This window comes from Lissotriton vulgaris, chromosome 11, assembly GCF_964263255.1.
Source record: "Lissotriton vulgaris chromosome 11, aLisVul1.2, whole genome shotgun sequence".
Lineage (NCBI taxonomy): Eukaryota > Metazoa > Chordata > Amphibia > Caudata > Salamandridae > Lissotriton > Lissotriton vulgaris.
Genome location: NC_141699.1, coordinates 385255310 through 385273762, shown reverse-complemented (window position 1 = coordinate 385273762; position 18453 = coordinate 385255310).

Sequence of the window (18453 nt, the reverse complement as noted above, 5' to 3'; positions counted from 1 at the left end):
TGCTGTGATAACCCGGAGGGTGACAGTGATGATCCAGAGGGTGGCAGTGGCAAACCAGAGGGTGGCAGTGATCAACCAGAGGGTGGCAGTGACGAACCAGAGGGTGCTGTGTGTGAGAAGTTGGCCTGGTATATGATGATCACTATTCTAGTGAGCACCTTGCACCAGTCCAAACGACCCTTATGGTGATTGGTTGTAAGTCAACCTTATAGACCAGCTATCCTAGTGGTAGCATGGGCAAAAGCAGTCTTAGGCTAAACTCAAGAGGGCATGTGAAGCCAGCTGTTTTACCATATGCAATCCTTTAAATCCCAAATGAAAGGACACCACACAAATTATATATTATAAAATATATTTATTTATTTCTAGAATAATCCCCTTGACTCTTTATGAGCACAGGAGCACAAGCGTTAAACAAAGAACACAGTATAACATACAATAAGATGCACAATTATGGATAGGCAGGGTGGCCACTCAAACCATATATTAAGAAAGTGGTATAAGTACCACGTCACGAACAATGAACAGGCCTAGGGCCTAGGGAATCGCTGGGCCTACACTGGACTAACAAAGGTTAGAACATAGGAGGCCCACAGGATGCGGGTGCAGTGTCTATAGGCAATCGCATTTACCATACAAGTCAATGGTGCGTAAAAATCAGAAAGTTATAGGTTTAGCAGTCTTCCGACTGGATTAGAACTTACCCACTAAAAAGTAGGACACTAGAGGTGTAAACCACTATAGGAGCACCGGTGTAATCTTGTTAACTCACCCACAGGAAGCGGGTGCATAGGTGCCAAAGTGCGTCGGGTTTCTTCGTGGAGTTCTATGGAGCCTGGAGGTAAAGATGCTGCAGGCGGCCAGGAGAGAAGAGTCCGGTTGGATCCAAGGGTGGATCGAAGATGAAGAGTACCTGAAAGCAGAGGGGACAGATTCTAGGTCACTAGCCAATGACCAGGATGGAACCAGGACGGAACCAGGCAGTGTCGGGTTGCGATCAGGTGCTGTTGAGTAGTTTGTCTCCGCTGCCACGTGGACCAGGAAGGATTGAAGATGACCAGCTGGTGGACACTAGCTGTCCCACAAAGGCTCTTGCTGTCGGCGGTGTCGGTTCTCGAATTGGAGTCACCAAACCTTGGCAAATGCAACCTAAGCAGGACTCAAAGATGTCCTCTGGATCAGACCGGGAAGGTCAGATCAATGGCTCCTTTTCAGGGGAGCTAGGGCCAGTCTGGAGCAACCAGACCAGCAGTGTAGTTTTGATGGATTGTCGTCACAGAGGCCACTAGCCAACGGGCAAGTGACCGGACAACATGTCAAGCAGGAAAAGTGCAAAAGGGCCCCACGCAGCACTCAGTGAGTGTGGAGGGGTGATCTTTAAAGCACAGGCTGCTTGGGGCTGGGGCTTCTCAAACCCCAAAGCACAGCATCTAGTGTGCCTCTGGAGCTGCACAGGAAGCACTTTGTTGACTCTTCAAGATGGCCGGTCCCACGTTTCTCGTCGCCTCCACGGGTCTCAGCTTTGCAAGGACTGTGGATCGGGCTGTTGGATATCTGGGAGTCTGGGTCTTGTCGATCTCTGTTGTTCGAGCTCTGGCGGGAGCAATGGCAAAGATAGTCTTGATGCGCTGATGGTGCCTGCCTGCACAGGGTGGCCACCCCTTGACCACAAAGGAGATTATTCAGTCTTCCACGTCGAGTGGGATGTCGAAGGGTCCAGAGTTTCATTTCAAAGTTTCAGTCAGGATGATCTGGTTTGCATTGGCACAGCTCCTACCTTTATTCCAAATCTAGGGGCTGGATCTCCTGCTAGGTCCCTCCTATGGGTGGGACCCAGTAAGCGGGTGGTTACACCCCTTTCCCTTTGTCCAGTTTCACGCCAGAGCTGGGGCTGGAGAGCCCCAGCACCGGTTTGAACTGGACTTTGCATGGGACACCTTTTTGTTCCCCAGGCAGTGTCTAGTTTCATTCAACCTCCCTGCCCCAATCCACAGCCTTGAACCAGAGGGTGGCAGTGATGAACCAGAGGGTGGCAGTGATGAACCAGAGGGTGCTGAGATAAACCAGAGGGTGGCAGTGATGAACCAGAGGGTGGCACTGGTGAAGCAGGGGGTGGCAGTGATGATCCAGAGGGTGGCAGGGATGAACCAGAGGATGGCAGTGATCAACCAGAGGGTGGCAGTGATGAACCAGAGGGTTCTGTGATAAACCAGAGGGGCGCAGTGATGAACCAGAGGGTGCTGTGATAAACCAGAGGGTGGCAGTGATGAACCAGAGGATGCTGTGATAAACCAGAGGGTGGCAGTGATGAATCAGAGGGTGGCACTGGTGAAGCAGGGGGTGGCAGTGATGATCCAGAGGGTGGCAGGGATGACCCAGAGGATGGCAGTGATCAACCAGAGGGTGGCAGTGATGAACCAGAGGGTGCTGTGATAAACCAGAGGGGGACAGTGATGAACCAGAGGGTGCTGTGAAAAACCAGAGGGGGACAGTGATGATCCAGAGGGTGGCATTGGTGAACCAGAGGGTGGCAGTGATGAACTGGAGGGTGGCCGCGATGAACCACAGGGTTGCAAATAGGCTGGACACGTAGAAACAACATGGTCGCGACCGTTGCGACCACACAAGTAAGTTCGCGTTCCCGAACTAGTACAAAACCGCCGCGAACTGGCAAAAACAGCAAATTCACAAATTCGCACAAATTCGCGGATTTTGCAGATTGCGAGGGCGTGAATACGCAAATTCGCGAACCGCGAATTCACAAAATTCGCCCATGCTTAGTTTTTGGCACACCCTAATTCACTGAGTTCCTGAGTCTCTGTGCACAGTTCTGTGTCAGAGCAGAATCCCTGTGACAAAGTAATCACCATTTTCAACATCTACCACCTAAGTCATTGCATCAATAAAACAATTGTATTGCGTGGTTTGTTTAAGAAGGGAAACAAAAGGTCGACGCGTTTCAAACCCAACTGTTTGTCGGGTTCTCATCAGGACCGTAACTTTCTTATTTCCTTAACAGAGCAAATCTGTGACTTCACAACCATGAAGCTGTTAGCGTTCAATTGCTGAACTTGTCTGTGTATTCCCTGTTGTTATGTTGCTGGTACCAGGGTCACCTCAATCGCACATCAGGAAGTCTGTAAAAGCTAAAGTCGATCTATCAATTTGCCAGTAACTCTTGAACAGTCTCTCTCCCTCTCCGAAACCGGGTACACGTCCTCCAAGTGTGGCGTGTAGCGAGCGTTCCCACATTGAATGATGACCAAGTGACAGCTGCTGATGGATAACCGTGTAGCTCCACCCGACTTCTCTTCTTGGGGAGGAGGCCTTCACCCTTAGAATGCTTGTCGTGAAGGGCTGGGCCTATGATGCTACAGCTTGGTGAGGAAGGACATTAATCCAGCCTGGCAGGGTCAGCCCCAGCCAGGCTCTGGTTATGAGCTGACTCAGAGGAATATGACATTTCTGACCCAAAAGAAGTATAGATATGAATTTGGACTCTGCAGAATACTTCTTCTCACCTAAGTTACAGTGGACTATAGTGTTTGTCTAGAATTTGTAGGCCTGAGGGAAGTGAAACTATTCCATGTCACCACCCAGCTCTGCATAAGTCCTGCCACACCATTCAATTCGTAGCTGCTCCTGGGCAGGGCACGACAGGAATCTCCCCTGCGCAGCCCCTACACGTGTGCACATGCATGTATACAAATGTCTGCAGTTAACCAGCCCGGTGCCCCTTACTCTGGCTGCAGCGCAACGACCTACTCTCACCAGGAGACACCGGTAAAATCCACATGCAGTTCCTTTCATCATGAGTTCACTGGGGGTGAGCCCCAACTTATGAGGCTCTCCCACAGTAAAAGCTCAACAATTGCGTGCTCAAAAAGCAAAAAATACGGGCGGCTCAGATGGTCAAAACCACCTTCTAACATGTGGTAATTTAGGTACTTGCGGAAGGTTTGATAATCTAGAATTATGACATGTGATTTGGAACATTCTGTCTGTGGTCCATCAGAGAGACATCTGTCACTGAAGGACAAGTCACAGATAAATGGAGTGCCTATCAGAGTAAACGTGCAATTGAACCTTTCTTCCAGTATTATTTGATTTACTTTCTCCCACTGCAGATGAATTGAGTGAGATGGCTGCTGAAACACTAAGCACCTTATGTCACAGATATAAACAGTCACTTACTCCTCATCATGCGCACTTTTGGTTGCATCCTTTTCTGATCTGATTTCCTGAGCGAACACCCTTAATAATTTCTCATAAAAGTCTCCAGGGACATCTCTCTCAAACATGACTTCAGCCTTGTTCACTGGGGTTACACTATTGACCTTTACGACATTTTTCAGAACAACCTAAACTATGGCCGAGTACCAGCTTCAAATCTCCCTGGCACGGCCAACTAAAGTACTACTTATACTGCTAAAGGGAGATTTGAGAATGTAGAATGTTGGGGTATAATTTGGAACGTGTTTTTGATCCTTCAGATTACAGTCAGTATCTGAAGGACCATTGACAGGTGGATGGGTCGCCTATCAAAGATTAAACTTGATATTCGATCTTCCTTCCAGTTTCCTTTTGATTTACTTTCTCACAGGCTAGGGTGAGGTTTGTCAATGATTCTGTAGCCGGTCTATGAATGAGATGCTATACATTGACAGTGGTCAGTTGAGTCCTCCAGGGTGTGTGATGCGTTTCCTGGGAAGGAGGTGCGAATAATGGTGCTTATCGGTTCAGCATGTAATATAACTGATTGTGAGGTACACGGATGAGCGTTAGACTGTAGGACAGAGGCTATAAGGAAGAGTGGCATCATGCTTAGTGGCTGTGACAGTGATGAGAACCACACCATGGCCAGTTTCCAAGATGTGATGCAGTTCTGAGGGTGCGATAAGCCTTAGAAAGGCCTTGCTTGCTGTGAAGACCCCTTCCAGATTATAAAAGTAGACCTTAGAAATCTTAAGGTTGTGCATGTATTGTGCCAACAGGAAAAAAACACATCAGAAAACTTTTCAGAACTTTGCCCTCAAGGTCCTCATTGGGAGCGGCTTGTTAATCAGGATGTTTCCTGTAAATGCAGTTAGCCCCCTCCACACACACACACACACACATACTGGAATTATAAGCAGTGTGTGAACGCCATTGGTGAGCTGCACTCCACCAGCAGGTGAGGCCTCTGAGTGGAATGCTGGGGAACAGAATGCATGTTAGTCCTGAAACACTTGCAATTCCTGTTATTTCCTTCCACCACTTATCCGAAATCCCAGACACGGTAATTACAGGGCAAGGAAATAAAAGGAGTTATTTTGGGCCATTGGTAATTAAGGCTCAAGTGCTTATTGATGACTAGGGAAAATTGATAACTGTTGCACATACATTGTCGTCACGTATGCACTGATTCTTGTACTGAAAAGATTAAGCTGTAAAGAAAGAGGCAGAGAGAAGACAACAGATATACCATATACCGGGTGATCTGTTGGTGGGACTTGCCACACTATTTCAAGGTTGGAAACATTATGCTGTAATATATAATGCATTTCCTCCCACTATATCATCATGTAAAGTATTTTATTATATTTAATCTACACCGTCCACCTAATCCTAATAACTATTCTAATAATCTATTATACTTTGCAATGTTTACCTTGCGATGTAGTGTTTAGGTCGATATAACGGATGCCCTAGTTTTGTCATGCAATATAATGCATGGGATACACCCTACCGAGCCAGGCTTAGCATGAAGGTGTTTAGAGCCAATCAACTTTGGATGAGTATAAGTCTCAATGTCAAGGTCTGTAGGTAAGGTAATGTTGGGGCGTGTCGGTGCATTGGTGTAGTCTGTGATAACGGGGTGAAAACCCTCCCTCGCTGAAGGTTCAGACACTGCATGTATTATGACCAATCAACAGTGGACAGAGGGTACAGAAGGGGTACAGATGGCTGCAGCCTCGAGAGCATGATGCTCTTCATGAAGGATTCAGCATCGTCCACCATACTTGACTGACCACACAGCCTTGGTGCAACATGACAGCGCCGGAATAAACCCTGTGGGGGCCATTAGGCAGTCGAAATTTCAGGGGCCCCCTCACAAATTAGCTCCTATTAATTTTTTAATTTTACCAACAATCACTTCTGTACATTACACATATGTAGTTTGCTAACTGACTGCTGCAGAAGATGAGCATTTAAGAGCCAACTTTATGTGAATTTGATGTCTCTGGTTTACGTACTTTAAGTTGTGAACGGGTAATTATATTAATACAGTATTTTCTCTACAGTCTTTAATGTAAAGTTTGTGTTTCTTTGAGGGGATTCATTTTTTTCTATCTTTTGGAAAGAATTTTAAAAAAGCTTGATTGTAATTTTCTTTGAAGATCAAATCAATATTATTGTAATCTGTTGCTGGGAGGCCTCTAAATGGAGTGGGGAACATAGGCCGGTACCTACCATGCCTAGTTATTTATCCGGGGCTGCAACGTGATTCTTTTTCATGCGTTGTGATGTGTGTTTGAGACGCCTGGTCAGAAGTGCTGGTTAAATTCTGACAGTGATGAGTGGACATGACTGATGATGGGCTCTGGTGGTGGGCAGGTACCTCGTAACTAAACTACATACAATACGGGGGACCGGAGGGCAATTTTAGCGACCAGCTCTGAATACACGCCCAACAGACATATATCACAGAAAAGTATCAGAGGGTCAAGAGTTCAACAGGCAACTATTCAGGACAGAGAGGGTGAGAGTGAAATGCTACCTCTAGCCATATGACTGAAAAGATAGTGAAAGGGCCAGGTCAAGTTAGTGTCTGGTCTCTGGCACCCATCAGTCACCAATCGGAACCGCCCTTCATCATTTGGGGCTCCAAGGACCAACACTGTACATGATCTAGTTCTCTAACAGAAAGAGATTGGCTTTCCTGTTAGTCAGTGTATGTTGGTATTAGAGTGTTGGTGATGTGGCCAATGGGGTAAAAAACCGTGCAGTGCAAGGGAAAACCAAGGAAAAGAGTGAATAAAATTGGTTTAGGGAGCAGAAAAATATTTTAATAGGGTTAAACTCCCAGCACCAATGTTAAAAATAGCCAAGACAGGGAAACTTTATACACTGTCTAGTGGTGGAACGTGGTCGACATGTTTCAGCAAATAGGGCCAATAGCCTTGCTTTCTTCAGGACCTATGTATTTCGCTACTGCAAACAGAAAAACCCCCAAAAAAGTGATAGAAGTGTCATAAATAAGGAGAAAAAGAGTAATGGAACTACATCACTATGTAAATGTCACCTGGATATCCTAGGTGTGCTTGTTCCAAGTCTTCTCACACAGTCTGCAGTGGACTGAAAAATAAAAGCATGGCGTAAGCATATCACTCACCATCCGTCCGGAGAATGCCTTCTGTTACACCTGTTGTAGTTACCAACTTAGGCGAGATCCATATCTAAAGACTATGGATAACCACACTGTTTATACTAGCGTAATAACGTTTTTAGAAATTGAAACCTTACAATTTTCTCACACTACTTCTTACCTGGTTTTTGAGAAGTAGAAACCTCACCCCACCTGGCTGCGGCTCAGGATATTGGTGAAGCACCGCTCTGTAAGGGTGAATAAATCCAGGTAACTGAATTAATCGCCGCAAAAGTGCTGAGCACAGGTCTATTTTGACTGGATGAGTATAATGTAAAATTAAATGTAACATGGCAAGAGGGGCTGTTTTCAGAATGTTCTAACTACCCCAAATCAGGAGTTCATAACCATAAACCTGCTGTCAAAATGGACCAGCTGTTATCATTCCAATGTGAAGATTAGTATCACAGCACCTATGTAATGCCCCCGTAGTCTCACAAAACCTAGACGAACGCTCTAGAGTCTTTCAGATGCAATCATATTTATAAATGATAGCGGTAAACTAGCAATGTAGTTAAGAGTGTTCAAACCCCTCCATATCAATGGTTCATAGTCATACTTTAGCTGTTTTCAGAGTAGACCAGCTGGCTCTGATGTAAAGAGTGCATATAGGTATCTAGGCACCTAAGTAAAACTAACGTACTCTTACTATGCCTGGATAAACACTGTCAAATGCTCTCGTATTTCAATTTAACTGATGGCGGTAAACTATCAGTGCAGGAGCGCATATTTGTATCTCAACATCTAAGCATTGCTCCCATGGTTCTACAAAGCCTGGTTTTACAAAGCCTCGATGAGCGCTCGAGAATATAACAAATGCACTCGTGTTGAAAGAGAATATATCAAATGCAATCGTGTTGAAACTCAAATAGTCGCGGTGAAATGACACTGCAGGAGAGACTAACCAACGCGCTCTACGAGAAAGCGGGTATTGAAAACGGGGGGCCTCAGGCGATAAGGACACTCACCTAACCGTCGGTACTCCAGCGCGGCGTCTGTGCCGTCTGGGGAGGTACCGGCGGGTTGTTGTCCCTCTGTTTTATTAACATCCTATCCATTGGGCACAGAAGTCAAGTGACGCGCTGAACGTGCGCCACACCCATAGAGTGTGTAAGCGTGGTTTTAATTGGTTAAGCCAACAGCGGGATTAACCAATGGCGCGCTACCTTGATGTTATTGGTGTTGTTAATAAATAAATATTGGCAAAAAGTGCCGATTTCGGCATTTGGCAAAGAGGGAATGTTGTAAATATTACAATGCTCTAAGGTTTCATTTTGCAAGTAGATCTCCAATGGTAAAAGGAAATGAGCTGAATCTGTCTGTTGAGCATGGTTTTTTGTGAAGGAGTTCATAATCACAAATATCTAGGTCAGACAAATATTATAATGATTTCAGAAGGATGACCAGGGTATGTCATCATTTAACCCTGTACGGTCGGTGCCCAGCTTTAAAACCCATTTCTGTTCTTTCTTGTGAAGGAATTCACTCACATTAGTGACATGAGAGGGAATAAATGGTTTTTCTAAAACTGTCCATGTGAATGATGTAGGTGAGTGATTTAGAGTGATGAAGTGGGTGGTGAGTTTGGTGGCCTGCCTTCTACAGTTGATGGTACTTCTGTGTTCAGACAGCCTCACCTTGATCTTACGGGTGGTCATCCCCACATATCTAAGCCCACAGGGACAGGTGATTAGATAAATGAGTTTGTCACTGTTACAGTTAGTGAACTTCACCTGTTTCCAAGGCTTAGACGTCCCGATGTCAATTTCTGTAGTTTTAGTTGTTTGAGCGCATGATTGACATGTGCCACATGGATGGTGGCCGGACACTGGTGGTAAATCCCAAAGAGTACCTATTGCTCTGGGGGTCTCATCGCGCGGTCTGGTGTGTACCATTCTGTCTCGCAGATTGGGTCCTCTCTTGAAGGAGAACAGTGGCTGTTGGATGGAGTGGGATCCTGAATTTAAAATGTGCCACCGTTTCTTCACAGCTTTCTTAATGTTGTGAGACAAAGTACCGAAAGTATGTACAAAAGTCAACCTCTCTAGAGGTGCTTTCGGGATTCTAGGCTCCAGTAGTGCTGTTCGGTTATTGTTACTCACTCGCTTCATGGCTCGATGCACCAAACGAGGAGGATATTTTCTTTTGACCAGCAGGTTTTTGAGTGCAGTGGAATGTGTTTTAAAAGCCATGTCTGTGGAACAATTCCTTTGTACACGTAGAAATTGCCCAAAAGGCAAATTGTAACGTAGGGACTTCGGATGATAGCTGTCGTATAACAACAGAGAGTTTCTGGACATGGGTTTTCTGTAAAGTTCGGACTGCAATCCCGTAGTGGTTGCTTTAATCATCAAATCAAGAAAAGCCAAACTTGGGGAGGAGCTTCGCGGGCAACCAAGATGGCCGCGTGAGCTCGGAGCTCCGAAGACCTCCCGATCCTCCGCAAATATCCTGCCACCTATCCTGTCCCACGAAACTATTGCTGAGTCGGTGCTGAAGCGGCGCCCATTTTCAGAATGAAAATCCGACTTTCCTGGACTTAGCTGGCTCGTCGATACTTTGGTGGCCCCGCCTGCGTCACTGGCGGACGTCAAGGGGTACGAGCGGCGCCTCTTCACGGAACACCTCGTTTCAGCCTCCTTGACCCGGCTGGGGTGCCAGGATTCTAAGCCCTGCGCTGAGTACTTCCTTTTGTGGACATCGAGACCCTGTCGGGCTGACTGTGGGTGGGCTTCACGCCTTCTTCGCCCCCTGGGACTATCCTACCCTGGTGTGCCAACATGGCGGGTAAAGGGGACCCGGACAGAGGCAAGCCTCCGAGAGTCAGTAGAAAACCAAACCAGTCCCAATCTACCATTCCGGAGCGGTTCTCGCAATCTAAGGGGTCGCCGGGACTGGCGGGTCGAACTAAAGATCCTATACGGGACGAGTCCCCGGATGACTCTGAAATCACACTCAGGGACGTGATGGGAGCGATTGCTGGGGTGAAGACGGAGATGCACACCCTTCATGAGGCGCTGTCCGGCAAGGTGGACACCCTCAAGATCGACCTCAATCTCATCAGGACCGATCTTGGGAAAACTAATGATCGGGTGAAATCGCTGGACCTTAAAACATCAAGCCTAGTCAACGACATGTCTGATATGCAGACCGAGGTCCGCGACTTGAAGATGGCTAACGGACTGATGGCTCGCCGGCTGGATGAGTTCGAAGGCCGGGCGCGACGCCAGAACGTTCGCATCACTGGAGTACCGGAGAAAGCCGAGGAGGACTCAGCTGAACTTTTCGCTGAGGACCTTGTGGTCAAGAATCTGGCCCCCGGGGGTCTGAGCAAGTTTTTCTCGGTGGAGAGGGCGCACAGGATACCGGGAGGCACACCGAAGTCGGGCGCTTCCCCTCGCCCCATCATTGCGAGGCTGTTTAACTACAGGGACCGGGACGCCATTCTACAGGCATTGAGGACTGCCGGCCCGTTGCGTTTCCAGAACTCAGATGTTAACTTCTTCCCCGACTTCACCCAAGCAGTACAGAAACGCCGCCAGAGCTTTGCTGGGGTGAAGAGGAGACTTAGGGAGTTAGGGCTGCGCTACTCCATGCTCTATCCTGCCAAGCTTCGCATTGAACACAACCATCGAACTTTGTTTTTCGACTTCCCGGATGCGGCAGGGGACTGGCTGGACACTTTATCCCAACAGCGGACTGACCCGGTGGACCAGGCGGAGCAGGCCACCGGAGGAGCAGGTTCCCAGGAATGAGCGACGAGATTTCTGACTTTCTGGGGGGGGTAGCTGCGAGTGACATTGACTGCAGACATTGTTGCTTCAGTTTTGATTGCTTCTGATATTCACATGGAGGGTGACGGGGGGATAGGATGCCTCCTTTCTCCTCTGAAGGGGCTTTTTGTAGCTTAGTTAAGGGGCGACAGGCACACTGCTAGTTGGGGTGGCTATTAGTCAAATGCAGGGGTGCAGGGTGGGGGGTTGTTGGGGTGTGTTTTTTCTGTATTCCTTTTTGTTCCTTTCTTTGTTTAGGCTGGGGTCTCATTGGTCTGTTATATTTGTTCTGCGGTCACTATTGCGGGTGGGGTTGATGGGGTGCAGCGTCCTAGACGATGGGGTGTAAATCTCTGAATTTGTTGAATTGGAACGTGAATGGGTTGGGGGATCGGATAAAACGAAGTGTTGTACTGCAGCTGCTTAAACGCTGCTCGCCAGATGTTGTTCTCCTACAAGAAACCCATCTTGTGGGAAATATGTGTAGGGCTTTGAACAGGAAGGGTTTCAAGATGGTGGCCCACTCGGGGTTCTCTACGGGCTCCAGGGGCGTGGGCATCATGGTGCGCATGTCTCTTCCACTGGAGGTGGAGTCCACACTTGTTGACGAGAGGGGCCGATATGTGGCGGTGGTGGGTAAATGGGAGGGACGTACCCTGGTTTTGGTTTCGGTCTACGTCCCCCCGGGGCTGCAAGCGACCACCTTTCAAGATCTGGGTAGCGCCATTTTGAATCTTCCTGAGGGCCTGTTGATTCTGGGGGGGGACTTTAATTCTGTGGTATCGGGAGACTTGGATCGCTTCCCATCCAGAGACCTACGCGCATCACAGTCCTGGCTTCCGGACTTCCTAGGTTCCATGGGGTTGGTGGATTGCTGGCGCCTACTACATCCCGCCTTGCGACAGTATACGTTCCTGTCGGGTGCCCATGGTAGTTTGTCTCGTATTGATTATGTTCTTACTCCTGCGGCCCAGGCGCAGTCGGTGTCCACCGCCCGCCTGATGGCCAGGGGCATCTCGGATCATTCCCCGGTTTGGGTGTCCTTTGACTTCCAAGTTATCGCGACGTCGAGGGTGGCCCCCATTAATCCTTGGTATTTTCGAAATCCAAGGACTCGTGACCTCCTGGCTAAATCCATAGTGAGGTACTTTTCCGAAAACTCCGGTTCTGTTGACTCGGCTGTCTCCCTATGGGAGGCCTTTAAAACTGTGCTCCGCGGTGAGGCATACTCCTTGATTGCGGAGGTGCGTAGGCGGCGGGACGAGGACATGGCACGGCTGGAGTCTGAGATCTCTGACTTGAATTCCCAGCTGGCCTTGGGGCCGACTCCGGACCTGCTCCATGCCCTATCCCTGAAGCAAACGGAACTTAGGAACACTGCCACCGACGCTGCGAAGGCACTGAGCAGGGAACAGCAGGGCAGGATTTATGATTCAGGGGACAAGGCCGGCAAGCTTTTGGCGTGGCTGGATAGGAGGGACCTTGCATCTCGTGTTGTCCCAGAATTACTGGGCGAGGATGGTCTGGTCTTGACGGACCCGGCCGCCATTGTCGGGTCGTTCGCGGAATATTTTGAGGCGGTCTATGCCTCCGCGGCTTCCCTACCGGAATCGTCCTCGGCCTCCTTTCTGGAGGACATCGAGCTCCCATGCCTCTCGGACGTTGAGCGGGAGGACATGGACCGTGACTTAGCGGTCGACGAGGTGGCGTTGGCGATCCGGTCGCTGCGATCCGGCAAAGCGCCGGGGCCCAATGGCATTCCCGTTGAACTGTACAAGCTCAAGGCCGATACTGTGGCTGCGCCTCTACTGGATATGTTCCTTGAGGCCCGCGAGGCTGGTGAGCTCCCGCGTGACCAAAGACTTGCCACCATAGTGGTGATACACAAGGAGGGGAAGCCACGTGACCAGTGTCGCTCTTATAGGCCCATCTCCTTGTTAAATGCCGAGCCCAAGATCCTGGCCAAGCTGCTGGCTAACCGCTTGGTTGGGGTGATTTCGGACCTGGTTCATCCAGATCAATCTGGATTTATACCGCATCGCAACACGGACCTCAACCTTCGCAGGCTCCACGCGGTCATGGCGCGGGCTCACCTGCTTACTGAACCCACGGTTCTCGCTTCGCTCGACGCCACCATGGCATTTGATTCGCTGGAGTGGAACTACTTGTGGGCCGTGCTTGCCAAACTGGGGTTTGGACCCGCTTACATTGGCTGGGTCCGGCTCCTGTACTCTGCCCCATTGGCTAATGTTACTGTTAACGGCCGAGTGTCTGCCTCTTTTGCGTTACGCAGGGACACCAGACAGGGATGCCCGTTATCGCCTCTCCTGTTCGCATTGGCACTTGAACCATTGGCGGCGTGGATCCGGGTTCATCCCGATGTCGCGGGGATAACGTGGTCTCCGGGCTTTGAGGACCGGGTATCGCTCTACGCAGACGACATCCTCCTGTACCTCACCTCCCCTTGCCACTCCCTTATAGTGGTGTTTGAATTGCTTGGCACCTTTGGTAGCTACTCTGGCCTGGTCATTAACTGGTCCAAGTCCTCTCTCTACACGTTGTGTGGTGACACTCCGCGCCTTCCCCGCGGCTGTGCAATACAGATTGCCCAACAGGGCTTTAAATATCTGGGCATCTATGTATCAAAGGATCCCCGGGCACGATACACACACAACTTGCTTCCTCCTTTGGCGAGGCTGCGTCGAGATGTGGAGGGTTGGAAAAAGTTGCCGATTTCCTTACTGGGCAGGGCGGCATTGTTTAAAATGATGTCCTTGCCGCGGTTCCTTTATGTGTTGCAGAACACTCAGGATCCGGTGCCCGCCAAGTATTTTGGGGAGATTGAGAATTTGCAGCGCACCTTGCTGTGGGACGGTAGGCCAAGGATATCCTTGGTGAAATTGACCATACCCTGCTATGATGGCGGCATTGCCCTACCGGATGTGCGTCGATATTATTGGGCGTCCCAACTGGCTGCCGTTAACCATGGCCTCTACGGCCCAGCAGTTAGCCCCGGCTATGCAATGGACCGATGGCTTATGAATGATGGAAACTACTACAGGGCGTTGTATTCGAGGTCTCTGGATCGGAAGCTGACGGGTCCCACTAAGATGGTGGTACGGCTGTGGAGGGCGGTTACCAAGACTTTGGGATGGCAGGGCAGGATCTCTATGGCCACTCCACTGTACGACTCCGACTTGTTGGGGAAATTGTGGCATACTAAAGGGTTCGACAGATGGGATGTCATTGGGATATCCAAGGTGGGAGACGTGATGGCTGGTGGGGCGATCAAATCCTTTGATGTATTACAGGCCGAGTTTCAACTGGGCGCGACGGAATACTTCCGATACGCGCAGCTTCGTCACGCTCTCTCGTCCTGTATACCGGTGGGGGAGGTAGTGCCTGAATCGTCCCCGCTGGAAGATAGAGTTTTGGACAGTCACATGCCAGATAGTGCCATCTCCCTGACTTATAAGAAGCTTGTTAATGTGAGGTCTGACTTGCTGGTGGAACTGAGAGAACTTTGGGTGAATGATGGAATTGAGGTGGATGACGAGGAGTGGCAGTCAACGGTCTCCTCCCCCAGGGAGGTGGCCATATCGGCACGGCTTCGTCTTGTTCAGCTGAAGATTCTGCACAGGGTTTATGTCACGGGCTCCAGGCTTGTACACATGGGGTTTTCGCAGGATGGTATGTGTGGGAGAGGGTGTGGAGTGCTTGCTACCTTCATGCACATCCTTTGGGAATGTCCTGAGGTGGCTCGATTCTGGAACCGGGTGCATGAGGTGATGAGAGATGTGACTGGGGTTACCTTGCCTGCGGAAGCCCGGCGCTGCCTTCTCAATATTTGGGGCCCGAATGATTACAATGTCGCTCAGACCAGCTGGGTCACTCTGGGCAACATGATCGCTAAGAGGGACATAGCACAGAGGTGGGGCGCGCCTGCACCCCCCACGATTGGTTTGTGGGAAACTAACATGGACTGGTGCATGCTCCGCGAAAAAACTGTGTATATGGCCAGAGGCAAGCCTAGAATGTGGAGGTCTGTGTGGGGAGCGTGGAATTCGTACCGAGGTGATATTTGTGTACCCCCCGAGGCAGTGACGCCGGACGCATGTCTGTCCCCATAGTGCCCCCCTTCCCATAGCTCCATGCTTCCTATCCTGTACTACAACCCCCCATTTGTAACGCTGCTATTTATTGCATTGCTAGTATAACAGGGTGCTACCCCGGATCTCTCCCCATGATGTCAGCCCAGGGTACTTTACCTGTCCTCAGCCTAGGTTCTTTCTCCATTTCTTTTGTTTTCTCTTCTTCTTTTTCTCTCCTTGACCTTTTCTGGAACTTGGTTTATTTATTGTTTCAAGCTTCTTTTGAAAATTAAACCTGACCGGTCCTGTGAACGGTTTTGTGCACGATTTTGAGGATTGCATCGATGCTGCCTGGCCTCCGGGATGTATGGCTGAATAGCGGTGTACTTTTTACTATAAATAAAGGTTTTCCAAAAAAAAAGAAAAAAAAAAAAAGAAAAGCCAAACTATTTTCGCCAATCTCTATGGTGAAACGTAGAAAAGGATTCCGGCTGTTCAACCATCCCAGGAAGTCCTGGCAACTTTCTCTGGAGCCCCGCCATACCACCAATATATCGTCGATATATCGTTTCCAAGTTCTTATCTGCTCAAAGTATGGATTTGACTCATCCAAGACAAACCGTTGTTCGAAGTAGTGTACGTAAAGGTTAGCCAAGCTGGGGGCATAAACGCTCCCCATGCTGGTTCCAGACACTTGTAGGTATATGTTCTCTTCGAACTTGAAAAAGTTTTTCTTCATGGCCAGAGTGGCACAGGCCATGATGAAATGTACCGAGGTGATGGTATCCCTCTCGGTAGTGTCAAGCAGAGAGTGGATGACTTCCAGGGTCTCGTCCTGGGGTATCGAGGTGTACAAAGCCTCTACATCGAACGAGACCAAAAGGTCAGATGTAATGTCAAAGTCCAAGTCGGGTAGTAGACGTAAGACGTCGGTGGTATCTTTAAGGTAGGTAGGCATTTTTCGCCAATCAACATGTCGACCACGTTCCACCACTAGACAGTGTATAAAGTTTCCCTGTCTTGGCTATTTTTAACATTGGTGCTGGGAGTTTAACCCTATTAAAATATTTTTCTGCTCCCTAAACCAATTTTATTCACTCTTTTCCTTGGTTTTCCCTTGCACTGCACGGTTTTTTACCCCATTGGTCACATCACCTACACTCTTAAACCAACATACATTGACTAACAGGAAGGCCAATCTCTTTCTGTTAGAGAACTAGATCATGTACAGTGTTGGTCCTCGGAGCCCCAAATGATGAAGGGCGGTTCCGAGTGGTGACTGATGGGTGCCAGAGACCAGACACTAACTTGACCTGGCCCTTTCACTATCTTTTCAGTCATATGGCTAGAGGTAGCATTTCACTCTCACCCTCTCTGTCCTGAATAGTTGCCTGTTGAACTCTTGACCCTCTGATACTTTTCTGTGATATATGTCTGTTGGGCGTGTATTCAGAGCTGGTCGTTAAAATTGCCTTTGGGTCCCCCGTATTGTATGTAGTTTAGTTGTATATGAGCAGTCGCTGGACTGCGGACCCCCTTTTAGGTGTTCTGATCTTGGATAGACTACACCATATCCATCCACATTTGGGTGGTTCTTTTTGCTTTGTAGAGTGCTTACACACGGTCTTTTTCTGAGTATATCTGTTTTTCTTCTAGCAGCAATGGCAGAGAATCATGGCCTATCATTTGATGATGCAGACTTACAGTTGGCATTAGCCGACTTCCCAGACTTATTAGATGTCACACCTGTAACCGTTGTGACCAGTGAAGAGGAATGGGGCAAGCTCCTGGGCCTTAAAAAATCCATGACTAGAACAGCCTTACATGGGACCATTATGGCCCAATATCTACGCAATGACAGCGCCCCTACTGGGCTTATAGTTACCAACGCCCCCAGGCTATTTTTAAAAGACAAAGAGTTTCTGAAAAGTTGGGCAATGATCGCTTGGCGTTGCACAAGGGATTGGCTAATTCTGATTATTAAGACTTCCAAATTGGCAGCTGATGCCATTTTGGTTGAAATCCAGATCACTGAATCTAAGATTAAGGCTACCCTATCTGACAAGATCTTCCGTAAGAAGAAAGAGGAGTCTGACAAAAGTAATAGCGACTATAAAGATCACATTCTTTTCACCAAAATGGAGAAATTCAAGAAGGCTCTTGAGAAATTCAAACTTGAACGGGTGTATCCCTACACCAGTGAGTCCTATGCTCCGCCAGTTTTCAATTCTAATAATCGCAAAACCAGTTCCAACTATGGTACTTCTGATTCAGACGGGAACACCTCGGGTAGTGACTCTAGCAGTGAAAATCAGTCCAGACCATACAGGGGCCGAGGCAGGAGAAACTTTAATCAGTATTGGCGGGGGAACCAACATAATCAGGTACCACAACAGTGGTGGCCACCCAACCCCTGGCAATATGGGGGTCCCGGTTTCCCTCCTAATCAACAGAATCCGTTCCAACCTCCCATGGGCCCCTTTTTACCCAACTTCCCGCCTGCTTTCCCCGCACAATTCAATGGACAGCCTTTTTTAGGGCATGGCCACGGCAGGTCACGGGGCAGGAGGAGAGGCCAGACTTCAGCTCTAACACCAGCACACCCCCAAGTACAGTTCAATTCACCACCAATGACGAGCTCGACTCGGAACCTACGGAGCACCACGGCCAAGAACAAGGAACAAACCCCCACGGAGACAGCATCGTGATCAATCTGAGTAGTCGTACTCTCACTCAGATTGAACAAACGGCCCTCAATAGAGGCTTGGGTTTTGTTCCCACTTATCGGAATGAACATTTTGAAACCCGATTAGAACTGGCTAAGTTCATCAGGAAGGTGCGACTGCACTTCTTCTTCATTGATAAGGAGAAATCAGACCAAGAGGAAGCTATGACTAACACGGGACTCAGACCAAAATCGACCTTTAATCCGCCAACTCACCTCATGCCAGCTAATGTGTTGGCTTTTGAACAGGCAATTGAAAGGGACATCGATGAGTTGTTTAAACATGATGTGAAGCCATTTTACAATCTCCCGAAAGCAGAGCACCAGGCTCTCAAATCTTTATCAGCTGACAAGTCCATAACCATCAAACCCGCCGATAAAGGCGGGGCCATTGTCATCCTGGATACTGAGACGTATAGAGCCGAATGCCTCAGGCAACTCAGCGATGTAAGATCC